A 17507-nucleotide genomic window follows, 5' to 3' on the forward strand; every position below is an offset into this window, starting at 1 on the left:
TCCCCCGATCTGCCGACAAACAGCTGATCGGCAGATCGGGGCAGCCATTTAAATTTAAATGAAGCCGCGATTATTTTAATCGCGGCTTCATTTCCCTCTTCCGATCTGGCTAATCTACATGCCTCCGTCGAAGGAGGCATGTAGTCTAGACACACCCTAGGAGTAAGGGAAGTCAAAGGAAGAGCATTCTTCCTTCAACTTCCTGTTGTGTAGACAGCGCCAAAAGCTGAATTAAGCTATTTTGACTTCAATTACTAAGTTGACTTAGCTGAAGCTGCGTGTCTTAATTCAACTTTTGCCTTGCAGTGTAGACATACTCTGAGTCAGGACAACTCAACTTTGGAAGCCCCAGGGACCACAATGATACTCACAGCACATGACGAGGGCCACAAATTAAGTGTGGTTGTATATATGCAAATAGCTTCTTTCTCACTGACAGGCATGAATACAAAGATTAAGCCTTAAGTCGTGGCGCCGGACTCAAACGTGGCCAGTGTAAGCCAGTCAGCACCTCTCAGGCTCTGCCCACAAGGTTAAGCAGCCAGCGTTTCCCACAATGCCCTGGTGCTCCTGGCACCTCCTTTCTGGGGGCTAGAAACGCCAACACCCTGCATCCATCTGTTCCAGCCAGCCCGTCCACTTGTGTCTTTCAATGCTCTCCCCTCCTGGGAGATACCTCACAGTTGCGGAGCGTGTTCCCAGTGGAGGCCATGTTCAAAGGATCCCACCCATGGGCCATGTGTTGAGCCCTGCATAAACCCAAACCATGCTGTGTGCCACAAATAAACAGGCCACGGGCCACATGCAGCCCATGGGCCATGTGTTGAGTAGCCCTGCTCTATGTAGTCTCAATGACACTAGGTGGGACAGTACAACAAACCCAGAAGGTATGTGTTACACAGGCATAAGGAGTAAAATTGTGGGGCAGCTCTCTACCAGAATGCCTATACAAGGAGAAAACTCTCCTCACCATTTCTAGGGCACCTTCACATCCTTCACACCTTCTTATGTGTTGTGGAGAGTCAGAAACAGGAGAGAAGTTCTAGTCCAACTCATCATATGGAGTGAAATCCTGGGCCTGTTGAAGTCAAAGTCAAAATTCCCAAGGACTTCAGTATAGCCAGAATTTCACCGTTAGTTCTTAGAACAGCTAGATTTGTGATACTAGCTTCTTTTGCTGAAAGCAATCCCCAGTTTTCTGACAGAACATTCTGGAAAACTCCACAAAAGAAATCTGCTTCTGGGATTTGTGCTTGTGGCACAGTTATTTCTCCTTAGCTGTGTCCAGAAAATGAATCAAACTGATACTGGAAAAAAATGTGGTAATTTAACAGCAGCATGTTGGGAAGGAGATAAAAAGTCATAAGTATGGTGGGGGAGGGGCAACAGACTGAATTCTCTAAATTTAGATGGTGCCTTAAGAAAGTGACAGGTGGTCCTCAAAACTTACTGGAGCAGATTAAATAAATATAGATCTTGAAATTAGATGGCTAGGAAATAAAATATTAATTTAAAAATACATTTAAAGCAAACTCAGACGGAACAAACAATCCTATTTTCATAATTTATTCAAAAATCGCCAATCCTAAAGGCTCAAAAAATACAAGTCAGGTGCCCAAAAATGAGTGATTCCAATTCATCTGATCTAAATATAAAAAAATGGGGTGCTGGTAATTTGTCTTTGGATTTTGAATCTTCAGAGTTCATGCTTTCAAGGTTTTCTGCATCACAATGAATGAGGGATGGGTGGTATCTGGATATGAAATGAAATTGTCATGTAATAAGATAGTTTCAGGAACTATGACTTTAAAAAAACACCAAATATTGAATGGTTTCCAATAAAATCATGCAAAAACACTGAAACTTGTCAAACGTTTCAGCTTTCATAGTAAAAAATATAAATTGTGCAAACTGTTCCCTGCCCTGCTGCAAGCGTGAGATGCACAGGCTCACATTAGGTTAGCATGCTGTTTATGAGGCGCTTAGAAGTCTGAAGATAGTGCACAGGTTACATGGTGATGACTCTTCTTCTTGCTCCAAGGCATCATAATAGAATACATGGAGATATACCTATCTATAGAATTGGAAGGGATCTTGAGAAGTCATTGAATCCAGTCCCCTGTCCTCATGGCAGGACCCAGTACTATCCCTGACAGATTTGCCCCAGATCTCTAAATGGCCCCCTGAGGGATTGAGCTCATAACCCAGGGGTGAGCAGGCCAATGCTCAAATCACTGAGCTATCCCTCCCATTTTTGATTAATAGAAAAGTAACATAGACCATATGGTTAGTTAAGAAAAAAGCATCAAGAAGAAAGAAAACTGATCACACTAGAAAGCTGTAAAATACTTATACACTTTCCTTATACTTCTTTTCCCATCAGCAATTGCTTTAGTTACCATAAGGATGTAATCTAATAAATTACGGGAAGATGAAGAAGGAGGCAGAAGAAGGCATTATGTGTATATAATTGCAGATGGTGGAAGATTCAGGGGATGCTCTTTACAACGTGATCCATGCTCTTGGAAAGTTTTGATGACCTTGACCTTGACTCATTTAAAGTTCATTGCTTCAGTTTTCTAGAAGTCCTTTGTAATCACTGGCTAACAGAAAATCTAATTAAGCTGCGGAGTCAGAAACCCCTGATCAACCACAAAGGGTCATTAAGACACACAGAAACCAACTGTGTCTTACACATTTTTCATTTCTTGCAGTGAATTTTGAGCAGAATATTTTGAGACAGCTCTGAGACTGTAAGGGATGTATGTATATTTCAGCACTGTTTAAATTAAATTCCTCACATTAGAATTGAAAGTGACCTTTTACTATTGTGAAGTCAAGGAATGAAATAGCAAATCAAAGAATTCCCATATCTGTTATCAGGAAAACATGCTTTCTCATTTAGAAGGAACAGAAGGAAGGAGTTAGGTTACCATAGTGATCAATGAGGAAAGGACATGGTTACCTGGATACAGAATTGCTTCTATCCAGTGAAACAGCCTTTCTTTTATTTGTTTATTGATGAGAGATCAAAGCAAGCTCTTCGCTCACAGAAAAGTCTAAAGGTTAGGATTGGAACAGCTGCTCTGCCTCAGATTTGTGTGCAGGAGAGCAGAGATTTCCAGAACTTTCTTTCTGCAGGATGTCAGCTGCCTTTTTTTTCCTTATCTGAAAAATAATAGTTCTCATCATTGTCAAAACATAAAAAGAGCAGGTAGCTAAATTGGATTAATTGTCACATCTTTTGCCATCTGAAAAGTATCTGTGTATGCACGCGCACGCGTGCGTATGTATATGTTCAACAGACCATTAAGGACGCCTCATTTAGTCTTTCATTGCATTTGTGGAGACAAGCCTTTCCTCGCAAACTATAATTGTGTTCTACAGACAATATTTAAAGTGCCCACACTACCAGCTGCTCCTCCTTATTAGAGCCCTACTCAAGATCAAAATGTCCCTCCATCCCACACACACCTGGTGAGGCTGTATTGTAATAATGGAGCCATTGAAGCTGAAAATAATGTCACAAAAAAACTAACTTGGACCCAAGAAACAATTGGGAAATTCTATTTCTAATAGGGTGGCCAGATGTCCAGTTTTTTTTACCAGACCACCCTGTCAAAAAGGAATCCTGATGGCTTTGGTCAGTCCCACTGACCAGACCATTGAGTGTTGTTACCAGATTTGCCCAATACCCTGGGGTATGCTCATTTATCAGGGTTACCCTTATGGGACTGGGGGAAGGTTAACAGTTCTATCAGTGTGCTGTTGGTGCTTACTTGGGCTCTCATATGGAGCTGAATTCTCCCTGCTGCCAATTCCCCCTCCCACTGGAGCTCTCCTGCAGGAACTAGGTTCCTCAGGATGGGGTTCTTCCCACCTTAGCAACACACACAGACACTCACACCCACTAATCAGAGCACGTCTGAGAGGACTGGGTACTCAGCACTCACAAGCTGACCCCCTCATATGTCCCTGGACTCAGCTGGCTGGGTTTCACAGCAATGCCACACTGCACCCTCATGTGCCTTTGGACTCCGTGGGCTGGATTAAACAGCACTTTAAGCTGCCATCCTCATAAGCCCCCAGGTTCAGCACCCCTTATCCCCACTTTCACACCACAGTCATTCACAGGTAAACCACACGATGAGCAAACCCCACAGGATTTTGGGCACTACAGGGATCTTTTGCTTGGGTACAAGAAGCGTTGTTGCAGAGCGAATGGGGAAGCCAAAACAACACCCCTTAAGGAAGAGTGAGCAAAAGAGAAAGAAAGAGAGAGAAGCAACCAGTTTAACAATGAAAGTGATTTATTTCTGAGTAGTGAATAGATATCAAACAGTTACAATATTAAATCTAACAATTACAATATTAAATCTAAATTGAAGCTGATTACACATGTTAGGTAACCATATAACAGTTTACACAGGGCAGGGTCAGGAGGCTATGCTTAGAGAGATAGTTGAGAGAGAGAAAGAAAGAGAGAGAGAGAGAGAGAGAGAGACCTCACCACTCCACGGAGCTTGCACTGATCGGGGTTCCCAGATGATGATGGTAGCCGGGGGTCCAGAGGGCAGGAGAAAAGCAGGACAGAGCCCCCAGCACGATCAGACAGGAGATGAAGAAGTCTCAATGGAACTGATGCAGTTTAAGTCCAGGTATCAGAACAGTTTTCTTGGGGCAAGGAGAGGAGTTTTTATAGGGATAGTTCAAAGAGAAAGAGGAGAGACAATAGAGACTGATCACCCCTGGTTATGGGTGATGTTCCTTGAACGAGCTCACAATGCAACTAGGCAGTTTCAGTATTTTAGATGTCAATAGGATCGTTACTAGAATTGGTCTGATAGTGACTAATTTGGGTGTGAGCAGGCCTAGGTTCATTAGCATCTGGAGCAGGGATTTCCCATCAGGCAGTGCTTCTCTGCTTTCGGTGTCCCATAGTTCAGTGCGGTTCCTGCCTTGGAAGAGCTGCTCTCCATTCTGTATGCTAATGAGATGTCCCTCTGTTCCATCCTTAATGTAAATGAGGCTGGGGTGTTTCCTTAATTGTATCACCCTTGTCTGAAGCAGTTTAGGTGCGTCTTCCCCCGGCCTTTTCATTGCTTTGTCTTTGATTCTAGCAGAGGCCTGAGGGAGGGGAATGGTTTTCCATGAGTGTCACTCCCTGACTCCCCAAGAGCACAAGGCTGACAGGTGACCATGTTCTGGTTCCCCAATAATCACAGAGCTGGTGGGTAACAAGTCCCCCCGTTGATGGGGTGCTTGCGCTGAGCAAGTATCCCCATCACATCCTTAGTCCATGATAGTGAGTTTGGTCTTCAATCCATTGTAGCCGTCGCATCAGTCGTTGGATCCAGCAAACCAGTAGAATCAGACCAATTACTAGTATAATTTGGAAACCAATGATCACCACAATGGGGTGAAGCATAATATTTAAAAGACCAGTTGCACTGGGGCTCCACCCAAGCAATGTCTCCCACCAGGAGTGATGGCCTGTGTCTGCAACTGTAGCTGCTAGCCTAGAGATCTCTTGGTTATAGTGCCGAATCTCAAGTTTACCCTTTTCTCCCAGAGTTTGGAGCTTCTGAAGCTCAAGTTGTAAGGAGGGATGATTTAATAGTCCCTTAATAACATTGAGACCCATTCCCAGTATAATGGGGGAAATCTCCTTGTATAGCTCAGGGTAGGCTTTGAGATGTTGTACAGTCCATATAGGCACAGTAAACTTGCTATCACAGGTAACAATTGTGGTTACATTACAGAAACAGCGATTAATGTAAGGCACCATGGGTTGAATCCAATATCCATTAATTAGTACAATGCTACATCTTGTTCTTACACAGACACATGCTTTACCAATATAGACAATAACAGACCCCTCTTCCTGGATAACATCAAAGGAACAGTGAGATTCATTTCCCGGTTGTGGGAAGAAACACTCATCATGTTCCTCTAAGGCTTGGTCTTCACAAATGTAGCCCAACCCTTCTCTCCTCCTACACCCTTTTACATTTACTGTGTTCCATACATTATCCTTCTGCCAGGCCCAAGTGTTGGGATCCTTGGAGTACATTACTGAATCATCATTAATTTGTAATCCCAGTGGGACAACAGGGTGAATTACTCTGATTTCTTTCCCTGCCACGGTTATGAGGAATAACTGCAGGCTTTGTTTGTCATGATTATATGAAGCATTAACTAATCTCCACCAAGGCTGGAGGACTAGTTCTTCGTCTGTTACATGGGGCCGTATTAAGTTGATTACCTCCATGGGAATCTGTCCTGCTAAGGCTTGCCGAATCATTCCCATGATTACATTTTGGGTGAGAGCCTGAGCTTGCTCACATGCAAAAGTCAATGAGATATTATTTTGGAGAGATTGCACACCAGATATGATTGACTCTTCATCTTTTTCTATGAGTTTTTCCCACCCAGGAAATACCTTACTTATTAGCTGCTGTTCCTCACTTAACTGTTTCAAAGAGGACGTTAAGGGGATTCCCATGTTCCCCATATTTTCGGTGGCATATGATAACTTATTAGCCAGAACCTCTATGTTTGCAGCATCAACTAAAGAAATTCCGGTTCCTACAGGTGCGAGCCAATCTTTTAACTCTCTTTTTACCCTATTTACATGATTGATCCCTTGCCACATTTTTACCCATTCACCCCAACCCCTATGGCTAGCTCCAATCAAGGGGGCACATACAGGTGCAATGTGAGAGATATTCATGCCTTCCAATTGGATTTGGAGTTCCTTCAGAGAAATCCGAGGTTGAACAACCAAATGTTCTTGTTGATCCAATTTTAACACATGAGGTCCAGAAATTGGGGCTTTTAAGTGTTGGAGGGGAGCAAGGTTTATAATCAGTGGGTCAAACTTTAAAACCGTTTTTGGTTGTGGACCCAATTCTAATGTGTACAAGCCAGACTCATAAAGTCCTTCTGAAATGGAAAGGTGCCCATAGAATTTGAACCGAATTGTTGGTGTGAGTTTGTCACAGCGTGTGCCCTGTAATGGAACTACCCAGTCTGGGGGACCTTGCTGAATCATGTCATGCCCTGCTACAGTCCAGTTTAGTGGTTCCCAGTTTACAAGGGACCGTGTGATATTCTTGCCGCTGGGTGTGATTAGAGACAGCTGCAGCTCCTCTTCGGGTAATGGAGGTGTCTGGATGCCAGCAACAATGACGACATGCAAGGGCATGGTTGGTCCCCAAACGGCTGAAGAAACCAGGACTATTCGGCACCTTTCACCACCTGGAAGGCTGTTGTTAGTGGCAGTGGATGGTGCCACAACCCGACTGTGCTTTCGAGACCACAACGGCTTACACAAGAAGGGGATGGAGTCTGGTGTGGTCTTTGTTTCATAGCAAAACTTGAGTGACTCTCCGGTGGCAACCTGTGTGCAATTGGCCATACTTTCCCAGGAGCACCCAGAGGAGTTGCCAATAGCATGGAATAGGTAGTGCCGCTGCAGGGCCCAGGGATTGCTCCCATTTCCGTAAAATCCATGCATGTGACACAATAATTTTACTTCCTGAGCTTCAGCTGGCAAGCACCTCCATAGGTTCAGGGGGATCACAGGTCCAGCATAGAGCCTCGGTAACATCAGACTCCAGATACTTAGGGCCAGCAGAGTGCTGGGGCAACCGTGAGCTGTCATGACTCTTGTTCAGGATCTGTAAAAGGGCAGAAAAGAGAGAACAAACTCCACACTCCCCGCCATATATATATATATATATGGGGAGAATCGTGAATTATTATTACAGAGTGAACATGAAATAGTGGCCTATATAAGAATGGCCATAATAAGTCCAGTACTTCTTTGGCCTGTTCCTGCTTCAGCATCAGGGTAGGCACTGACAAGCCTAGCTGACATGTATTTTTTTTTTTTTTTTTTTTTTTTTTTAACAGCCCCAAGCTGTTCCTTCTTGCTAATCAAGAAGGGTGGCTGGCAGGATGGAGAAGTCAGTTATGCTATTTCTTGGAGGTCAGGTGGTTTCCCCTTCCACTCTTTAAGCTGTGAAGAATGAAACCATTTCCTCCAGGGTTTCCCATTTTTCCCATTCAGGATTTCTACCTGGTAAACACTGGGGCTAGCCCGATTCACAATGAAGCAGGGGCCATCCCAGGTGTGTGTCAGAGAATGCTGTTTTGCTGAAAACTTTCTGTACATTACTGGTTGGCCTAATTCCCATAATACCGGAGATTTTCCCCAGCCTAGTTTTTTGTCCATGTTTTGCTGCACTATGCCTAACTGGGTGGCCACTTGCTTGTGCAATGCAGCTAGAGTCTCTACCAAGGTTTGCACCCACTCATCTGTTACCACTTTCCCTTCCCAGGCACCAGGCAGTTCTACTCCCAACCACCAGCTTTCAGGCATGCGCATTCGCCTTCCAGTCATAACTCTGAAGGGAGTGTACCCATGAATTGCTTTTGAGCCTCTTAGAGCCATCAAAATGATTGGTAATTTTTCATCCCAATCCTTTCCTGAGCTCTTTACTTGTTTCTTTAGAGCTTCCTTTAATGTACGATTTGTTCGTTCAACTTGTCCAGAAGACTCTGGGTGTCCTGCTATGTGGAAACGTTGCTTAATGCCTAAAGCCCTACATAGCTCTTGCATAACCTCTCCCACAAAATGGGATCCTAAATCTGAATCAATTTCTCTCGGAATACCCATTCTGGAGAAAACTATATTAAAGAGCTGCTTAGCAGTGACTGCGGCAGTGTTGGTTTTAGTGGGGATGGCTTCCACCCATTTAGAGAAGGGATCTACTATTACTAGGCAGTATTTATTCCCCCTACTTGTGGTGGGTAAAGGGCCTATGTAATCTATCTGGATCCGAGACCAGGGACCTTCTATTCTTTGGTGTCCTAATGCATTTTTTTGAACCTGGCGATCGGCATTAACCATGGCACACTGCAGACAATTATCACACCACTGATCTATGTCTGTTTTCATGCCTGGCCACCATCCTGTATCCTTGACTCTATTTAAGGTATCTTGTTTTCCTTTATGTCCTTGCTCATGCACAAATTGAATCAGGTCTCCCCGTACCTGATTGGGGATTATCCAATGCCTTTCACCACCTGCATCCACTGCCCACCAGACATCTTCTACCTGCTCAATCCTGTATTTTCCTGTGTGATCTTTCCCTTTCTTGGCTAGGGACTGAATTTCTGTATCCCCATCTTGAAGGGTACCCAAGTCTAAGGTATCTATTCCTTGACCTAAAAGTTTTCCCCGAGTAGTTACTGCCTCTATTGGCTCCACCTGGTCTGTGTCTTTGTTATGGTCACTGATAGCAGCAGCTTTGGCTAAGGCATCAGCTCTGTTGTTCCAATGTGCTTCTTCTGAGTGATTTTTCTGATGTCCCTTTGTGTGAGTCACCCAAGTGTCTCCAGTTCTTTCCTTAATTAGATTTGCTATCTGTCTCCATTTGTCTGCATGAGAAATGACACGCCCATCTGCAGCTAGCATTTCTCTGCCCAGCCAAAGGGGGAGCCACACAGTGATTGCTCTGGCAGTCCAGTCCGAGTCAGTGTAAATAGTGACAGAGGTGTCCCGGGATTCATAAGCTAGGACAGCTCTAACTGCCTCAACTTCGGCTGCTTGGGCTGAATGGGGGCGAACTGGTCCTTGTAGCATCTCCACATCATTGATGCGGATGGCTCCATACCCTGTTCGGGGGTGACCCTGATGGTAGAAACTTGAGCCATCTGTAAACCAAATTGCAAATCCTTTTTGTTTAGCATCTGCAAGATTCATGCCTCCCTTGACTGGCCACTCAAGGTGTTTTAGAAAGGGCAGAGGGCAGGTATGTTCTTCTCCTTCTATGATTAGTCCATATGGGGCTGGCGAAACAGCTTGCTCCTTTTTAAACTCAACTCCTCGGTTTACTAGGGTGAGGGTCCACTGAGCAATACGGGGGTTAGAGACCTGGCCATCCTGTATTTTTCCTGATATGATGTACTTAAGTGGGGAGTGCACGGTCTGAACAATGACCTTGGACCCCCCAATAATAAATTCCCAATGTGAGAGACTCCAGACCAGGGCAAGACACTCTCTTTCACAGGGGGTAAAGCCTTGCTCTGTTTGATCCAGGAGCCTGGAGGCATATGCAATAACTCTGAGCTTGTCACCTTGCCTTTGGTGGAGAGTAGCTCCAATGCTTGTTTCTGAGGAGGCTAGTTGAATCACAAAGGGCAGGGCAGGATCGGGGTAAGCCAGGGCAGGAGCCTTAGCCAAATCTTGTTTCAAGGTGGCCAGGGCAGTTTGTTGGTCTGGTCCCCATTCCCAAATCCTGTTTTTCTTCAATAATTGATAGAGAGGCTTAGCTTTGTCAGAGAACATTTCAATAAACTCTCTGGAAAAATTAAAAGTTCCCACAAGGGCTCTCAGGGAGTGTGTGTCAGTCGGGGCAGGTAGCTTTCCTATCATTTCTACCCTTTGTTGATCAGGTGTCCGGCCTTCATCCCCAAGACACACACCCAGGTATTTCACCTTTTGTTGTATTAGCTGAGCCTTTTCTCTGTTTACCTTAAATCCAGTTTCCTGCACTATATTCAATACCTCCCTAGTGATTTCCCTGTTCAGTTCTGGAGTGGGGGTGTGTATTAGGATGTCATCCACATATGAAATTACATATGAGAAGTGTCCAGGATGCAACTGGTCCCACATTTTAGTGACATGGGCATGACAAATACTAGGGGAAGAATGGAAACCTTGGGGGGCCCGGGTGAAAGCATACTGTTGGCCCCTATATGTAAAAGCAAATTTATACCAACAAGAAGGGTGGAGGGGTATAGCCATAAAAGCATTAGCCAAATCGATCACGGAAAACCATTTTGAGCCAGCTGCTACTGCTGCTACTATTTCATTGTATTTAGCTACCACAGGGGCAGTTGCAGGGGTAACCGCATTTAAGGCACGGAAGTCTATTGTCATTCTGTAAGTGACCCCGTCTGCCTTAAGGACAGGCCACACGGGTGAATTGCAGACACTCTGCATAGGCACCAGCACCCCTTGTTCCAAGAGACAGTCTATAGTATTTTTAATGCCTTCCTCTGCTGCCACTGGGTACTTGTATTGCCTTTGGGGAGGAGGATCTTTTCCTTCGATTAAAACTTCTGCATCAATTTTCCCACACTCTGCCTTATTTTTAGTCCATACAGTGGGAAATTCTTGTACCCATGGATCCCTAATGGGGGCTAGAGTTAATGTGGGTGCTTTTATAGCAGCACAACGGTGCACAGCTGAGATCTCTGCAGGCCCCTCTTCTAACCTCCATAACACACCATTAGCCAGATCCACAGTCAACTGAAATGTTCGGAGGAAAGGTACCCCTAAAATTCCCTTCTCGTTTCCCTCATGAGCACAGCATTCTATTTGCCCCTGTAGTCTGTCTACTAGCAAGGGAACATCCTGCCAAATGGGAGCCTCCTGGATGTCTCCCCCATACCCACTGAGCTGAACCTGTCTAGTGGTGGGTCTCCCTCCCGAGATCCACCGAGGGCTCAGAATGTTTACTGAGGCTCCTGTGTCCACTAGCAGCTGGGCTAAAGTCCCTGGATTCCCCACTGTAGCCCTTACAGTTGGTCTCCCCCACCTGTCACAATGAAGTCTTGCAATCAGCTGGGGAGGCCCACGGGGAACAGGGCACCCCTATTGAGTAGCTGACTCCCTTGAAAGCCTGCACTCAGAAGAGGAGGCAGGATTCTGGTTTTGACAGGGAGTGAGTGTTGGGGACTCACTCCTCACTGGAGCAGTGGGCCGGGGTGGGGCTCCCTCCATCAACTCTGTTCTCCGTGTAACCTGAGACAAAGCATTAATTAGAGTGCTGAGGGGCTGGCGATCATATTTCCTCATGTCTTCCCCTAACTTTACTAGCTCCATCCAGATCACATTCCTAAGGGTTTCCTTGGGTCGGCGCTGCCCAATACGGTGGGAAGTAGGGGGACTACCACTGGGAGTGCGACTGGCAGAATGGGGACCATTATTTGCAAAAGTAATAGCCTGTACAGGCTCACAGTTAGTCTTTTTGCTGATCTGTTTTTTTAAAACACCAGTCTCTCTTAACAAATCTCCCACCTGTTTAATTTTTGCCACTAGCTCATTCCATGTAAGGTGTTCCAAATCCACAGCCCCCATGGTCATTTTTGTCTGGGAATTCAGACCTGCATATGTGCTCTGTACCAATTCATGTCCTTGATACTGGTAAGTGATAATTCCGTTCTCTTCTGTCTGGGGCAATGAATCAGAGAGAGCTGCCAGCATCTTTTTGCGAATTAGGTAAGCTTCAGGGGCCTCTCCAGGTTTCTGCTCTTCCAGAATATAGAGTTTTTTAAGGGAAGAAGCAGGCAGTAATATTTTGAGAGCACTTATCATCCATTCCCGGGGCCCAGGGGCAGTCCGCTCCCATGAACCTATGCCTATGTCCAGAGCATCTGCATCACCAGGAGAAGCACATAACTGGGCCAACTGGGTAAGGTCCATGCCATCAGCAGAGGGGTACATTTGCCAAATGCGAGCCAACCATGCCACAGCCGTGTCACGGTTCAGTGGTCCCAGCCTCTCAGCAATAGCCTTGGCCTGGCTAGGAGACCACCTTGTTACATCGGTGACCAGCTCTGTTGTGGGAAGGTCAGCTCCTGCAACTATGTGTTTAACTTCCCTTGTGGAAACAGGGGCAACATTGTGCCTGTGAGACCACTGAGGGTTAAATGGGGCTTGGGGTTCAGTATCAGGGAGTATTTCTATTTTTGTAGGAGGTTCCCAATCACAGTCCTCTCTTAACCTTACAGCTGCTACCACCCCCTTATGGGCACTAAGTTGGGCATGCAGTTTACTGATCTCTGCCTCACACTTCTGATGGCTGGCTGCTGCCTTAGCTGCCTTGTTCTCATCTGCTAGAAAGCGAGTTGCTGCTCGTGCTTCCTCTAACAACATTTTAGTGTGAGACAACTCTTTTCTGTACTGTTCTGCAGCCATATTAGCCTTGTCCCTTTCCTCTTGCATATTTCTAAGTAAAGTCACCATTTTAAGCTTTTCTGCTATAAATTCACATCCATCCATCTCACTTTTATCCAAACACTGTTGTAACTGCTTTTTCTCCAGCTCCAATTCCTGCCTTCCCTTTACCATTTCGGCCATGTCCAGACATGCATAAAACAATGCCCATGCAGCAGCTGCATCTTTTGCACTACCTCGTGGTTTAATGGTTGTGCAGTATTGTTCAAAGCTCAAACTTGCTTCAAGCAGGGGATCCTCACCCTTAAAGCACCCTCTTTCCCAGGGACATTTCCCCTTCTTCATTACCCATCTCTCTAACCTATTGCTTTTCTCCTGTCTCAAGCGAGCAGCCAAAGGGGTTCTCTCAGACATCTCTACTTTCCTTATTTCACTAGTTATAACTCTAAAACATTTACTTTCAAGCCCAATATTTAACTTTCAATTGCACAGCCCCACAATAATTCCAAGAACAATTCAGAACTTTACCACATTAATTCCTATTCGCAGTTCTACAAAAATTCCAAGCACAATTCAGAACTGTTACAACATTAATTCCTAGTTCCAGTTCTACAAAAATTCCTAAATGCACAGTTCTACAATAATTCCAAGCATAGTTCAGCTACAAAAATTCCAAGCACAATTCAGAACTGTTACCACATTAATTCCTAGTTGCACAACTCTGCAATAATTCTACAATAATTCCAAGCACAATTCTGACCAGTTACCACATTAATTCCAAGCACAGTTCAGCTACAATAATTCCAAGCATAGTTCAGAACTTTTTCAAGTATTCTATGTGAATAATACAAGCAGCTCAATAAAAGAATTAAAAAAAAAAATAGAAAAAAAAACTGACTCAGGCCGCTGCTTCAGTTTCCCCACTCTGGAGCAACTACTCAGAACTTTACCAAGTAGTCTATAGAAATGATAGAAGCAGCTCAATAAAAGACAACAACAAAAAGCAAAGAGAAAAGAGGAAACAAACAAACAAAAAAAAACCTGTGCCTCAGTTTCCCCACTCTGCAGCAACTACTCAACAAGTACCCCGTGATCAGGATCACGTGCTGCCCACGTTCCTCCACCAATTTGTTACCAGATTTGCCCAATACCCTGGGGTATGCTCATTTATCAGGGTTACCCTTATGGGACTGGGGGAAGGTTAACAGTTCTATCAGTGTGCTGTTGGTGCTTACTTGGGCTCTCATATGGAGCTGAATTCTCCCTGCTGCCAATTCCCCCTCCCACTGGAGCTCTCCTGCAGGAACTAGGTTCCTCAGGATGGGGTTCTTCCCACCTTAGCAACACACACAGACACTCACACCCACTAATCAGAGCACGTCTGAGAGGACTGGGTACTCAGCACTCACAAGCTGACCCCCTCATATGTCCCTGGACTCAGCTGGCTGGGTTTCACAGCAATGCCACACTGCACCCTCATGTGCCTTTGGACTCCGTGGGCTGGATTAAACAGCACTTTAAGCTGCCATCCTCATAAGCCCCCAGGTTCAGCACCCCTTATCCCCACTTTCACACCACAGTCATTCACAGGTAAACCACACGATGAGCAAACCCCACAGGATTTTGGGCACTACAGGGATCTTTTGCTTGGGTACAAGAAGCGTTGTTGCAGAGCGAATGGGGAAGCCAAAACAACACCCCTTAAGGAAGAGTGAGCAAAAGAGAAAGAAAGAGAGAGAAGCAACCAGTTTAACAATGAAAGTGATTTATTTCTGAGTAGTGAATAGATATCAAACAGTTACAATATTAAATCTAACAATTACAATATTAAATCTAAATTGAAGCTGATTACACATGTTAGGTAACCATATAACAGTTTACACAGGGCAGGGTCAGGAGGCTATGCTTAGAGAGATAGTTGAGAGAGAGAAAGAAAGAGAGAGAGAGAGAGAGAGAGAGAGAGACCTCACCACTCCACGGAGCTTGCACTGATCGGGGTTCCCAGATGATGATGGTAGCCGGGGGTCCAGAGGGCAGGAGAAAAGCAGGACAGAGCCCCCAGCACGATCAGACAGGAGATGAAGAAGTCTCAATGGAACTGATGCAGTTTAAGTCCAGGTATCAGAACAGTTTTCTTGGGGCAAGGAGAGGAGTTTTTATAGGGATAGTTCAAAGAGAAAGAGGAGAGACAATAGAGACTGATCACCCCTGGTTATGGGTGATGTTCCTTGAACGAGCTCACAATGCAACTAGGCAGTTTCAGTATTTTAGATGTCAATAGGATCGTTACTAGAATTGGTCTGATAGTGACTAATTTGGGTGTGAGCAGGCCTAGGTTCATTAGCATCTGGAGCAGGGATTTCCCATCAGGCAGTGCTTCTCTGCTTTCGGTGTCCCATAGTTCAGTGCGGTTCCTGCCTTGGAAGAGCTGCTCTCCATTCTGTATGCTAATGAGATGTCCCTCTGTTCCATCCTTAATGTAAATGAGGCTGGGGTGTTTCCTTAATTGTATCACCCTTGTCTGAAGCAGTTTAGGTGCGTCTTCCCCCGGCCTTTTCATTGCTTTGTCTTTGATTCTAGCAGAGGCCTGAGGGAGGGGAATGGTTTTCCATGAGTGTCACTCCCTGACTCCCCAAGAGCACAAGGCTGACAGGTGACCATGTTCTGGTTCCCCAATAATCACAGAGCTGGTGGGTAACAGTGTCCAGTTTGTGGTGGCATGCCATGGGGCTGATAGGCTTCCTACTAGCTTCTACACCATACAGCTTCCAGGAAGCAGCCAACATGTACTGTCCCTCCAGCTCCTATGTGGAGGATCAGCCAGAGGGCTCAGCATGCTTCTTACACCTCAAGCATTGCCCCTGCAGCTCCCATTGGTCATGGGTCCCAGCCAATGGAAGCTTCAGAGGCAGGGCCTGTGGATGAGGCACTGCGCAGAGCCACCTGCCTGCCTGCAATTCTGCATCAGAGCTGGGGGGAGGAGAGAGTCATACTTCTGGGAGCTGCTTGAGGTAAGCACCTCCCACAGCCTGCACCCCTAACTCCTCCTGCGGCATAGCCCCAAACTCTGAGCCCTCCTGCCCTCTGAACCCCTCGGTCCCAGCCTTGAGTACTCTCCTGCACCACAAACCCCTCATCTCCAGCCCCACAACCAAAGACAAAACCCCATACAGAGCCCTCACCCCTTGAGCCAACCCAGTGAAAATGAATGAGTGTGAGGAGAGAGAGCAAAAGTGGGATGGGGAATTGAGGAAGTTGGGGGGGCTCAGAGAAGGGATGGGGGTAGGCAGGGACTTGGAGGTACAAGGCAAGGGTGTTTGGTGTTGTGCAAAGTTGGCACTTTTTTATATGTTGTGGTTTCTGTGTTTGTATAATATCAAGTTGTATATTTGGTCTTTGCTGAAACCTTTCTTGAGGTCTTAGAAGGACTTGCACAGCATTCACCTAGTATTTCAACTGCTCTGGGCGTTGGGGCCAAAGCCCAAGATCTTCATGCCTGGGATGGTGGCCTATAACCTGAGCTCCATCACCCAGGACTGAAGCCAAAGCCTGAGCCCAGTCTAACACCAGCTCTGGTGACCCCATTTAAATCATTCTGAGGTCCCAACCCACAGTTTGAGAACTGCTGATTTTAGCTCATTGTGCAAGGATGAGGGAAATTCATTCTTCATAAGGCAATCAGATTGATTTCTGATGCACTATTTAATTATCAAACTCTGGCTTTTTTGTAGTTTTGCAACTATTAATTTTTCTTAAAATTATCCTGTTAATGTGGTCTGTCTTTCAATGGACTCTTGGTAGCAAATACTTTCTCAGGACAATTCTATGCTGTGTATAAAAAAAAACTTGGGTCTGTAAAAATGACTGTTCCTCAAAGTACTCCTTTTTTTTTTTTTTTTTTTGGCCAGTTCTGTTTTCATTGATAAAGATCACTGATACCTTTTTAGTAGTTTAATACCTAATATGCATTTGAGACCTATTTTAATAAGAAATCACTACATTAAATTATTTCTGTAGTGCATCCATATAATTTTAAGCTTTGTTAGCCTAACATCACTATAAATAAATACCTGTATTTTCTTTATATCCCGTGCTTCCAAACTTACCATAGAAGATAACTTTTAATCAGAATTCAAGAAGCATTTACTGCTGTTGGTATTAATTCTGCAGTTTTTCAGTCACTGCAATTTAGCGATAAGCATGCTATTTATTTTTAATTCATTCAATCCACTGTTGAGTCATAGACAGGATTTTGATTTTCAATTAGGCAAATTGACAGGAAAAACCTAATTTCTCAGAAAAATAAGTAACCTAGAGAACCTTGTCAATTTGTACAAAAGCCATATATCGCTGTTAGCATTCAATAAGTAATTCTCCAATTACAGTGTTTTCATAGCATACTGTCAGGCTTCATGAAGGTGTACAAACACATATCATTACTGACATTTTTCAGATCCCTTGGAGTTAGCACACTCCAAAGTGCAGGTACTAGAAGCTAGCTTGTATTATTTGTTAACCAATTCACTCCACACAA

At 44.8% G+C, this 17507-nt stretch overlaps 1 long non-coding RNA gene across 2 annotated transcripts in view; it reads right to left on the reverse strand.

The window, feature by feature from the left end:
- Positions 1–1550: 1550 nt before the first annotated feature.
- LOC112546530 (uncharacterized) overlaps positions 1551–17507 on the reverse strand; it is a 32924-nt gene continuing 16967 nt past the window's right edge. Inside the window, exons 3-5 of one of the 2 annotated variants that reach the window (XR_012900867.1) lie at positions 2966–3168; positions 2426–2599; positions 1551–1753 (exon numbers count right to left, since the gene is read on the reverse strand). This is a non-coding gene — a long non-coding RNA (uncharacterized LOC112546530). The remainder of the gene's footprint in view (positions 1754–2425; positions 2600–2965; positions 3169–17507) is intronic. The other variant, XR_012900868.1, reaches the window with a different exon arrangement.

This window comes from Pelodiscus sinensis, chromosome 1 (assembly GCF_049634645.1).
Source record: "Pelodiscus sinensis isolate JC-2024 chromosome 1, ASM4963464v1, whole genome shotgun sequence".
Taxonomy (NCBI): Eukaryota; Metazoa; Chordata; order Testudines; family Trionychidae; genus Pelodiscus; species Pelodiscus sinensis.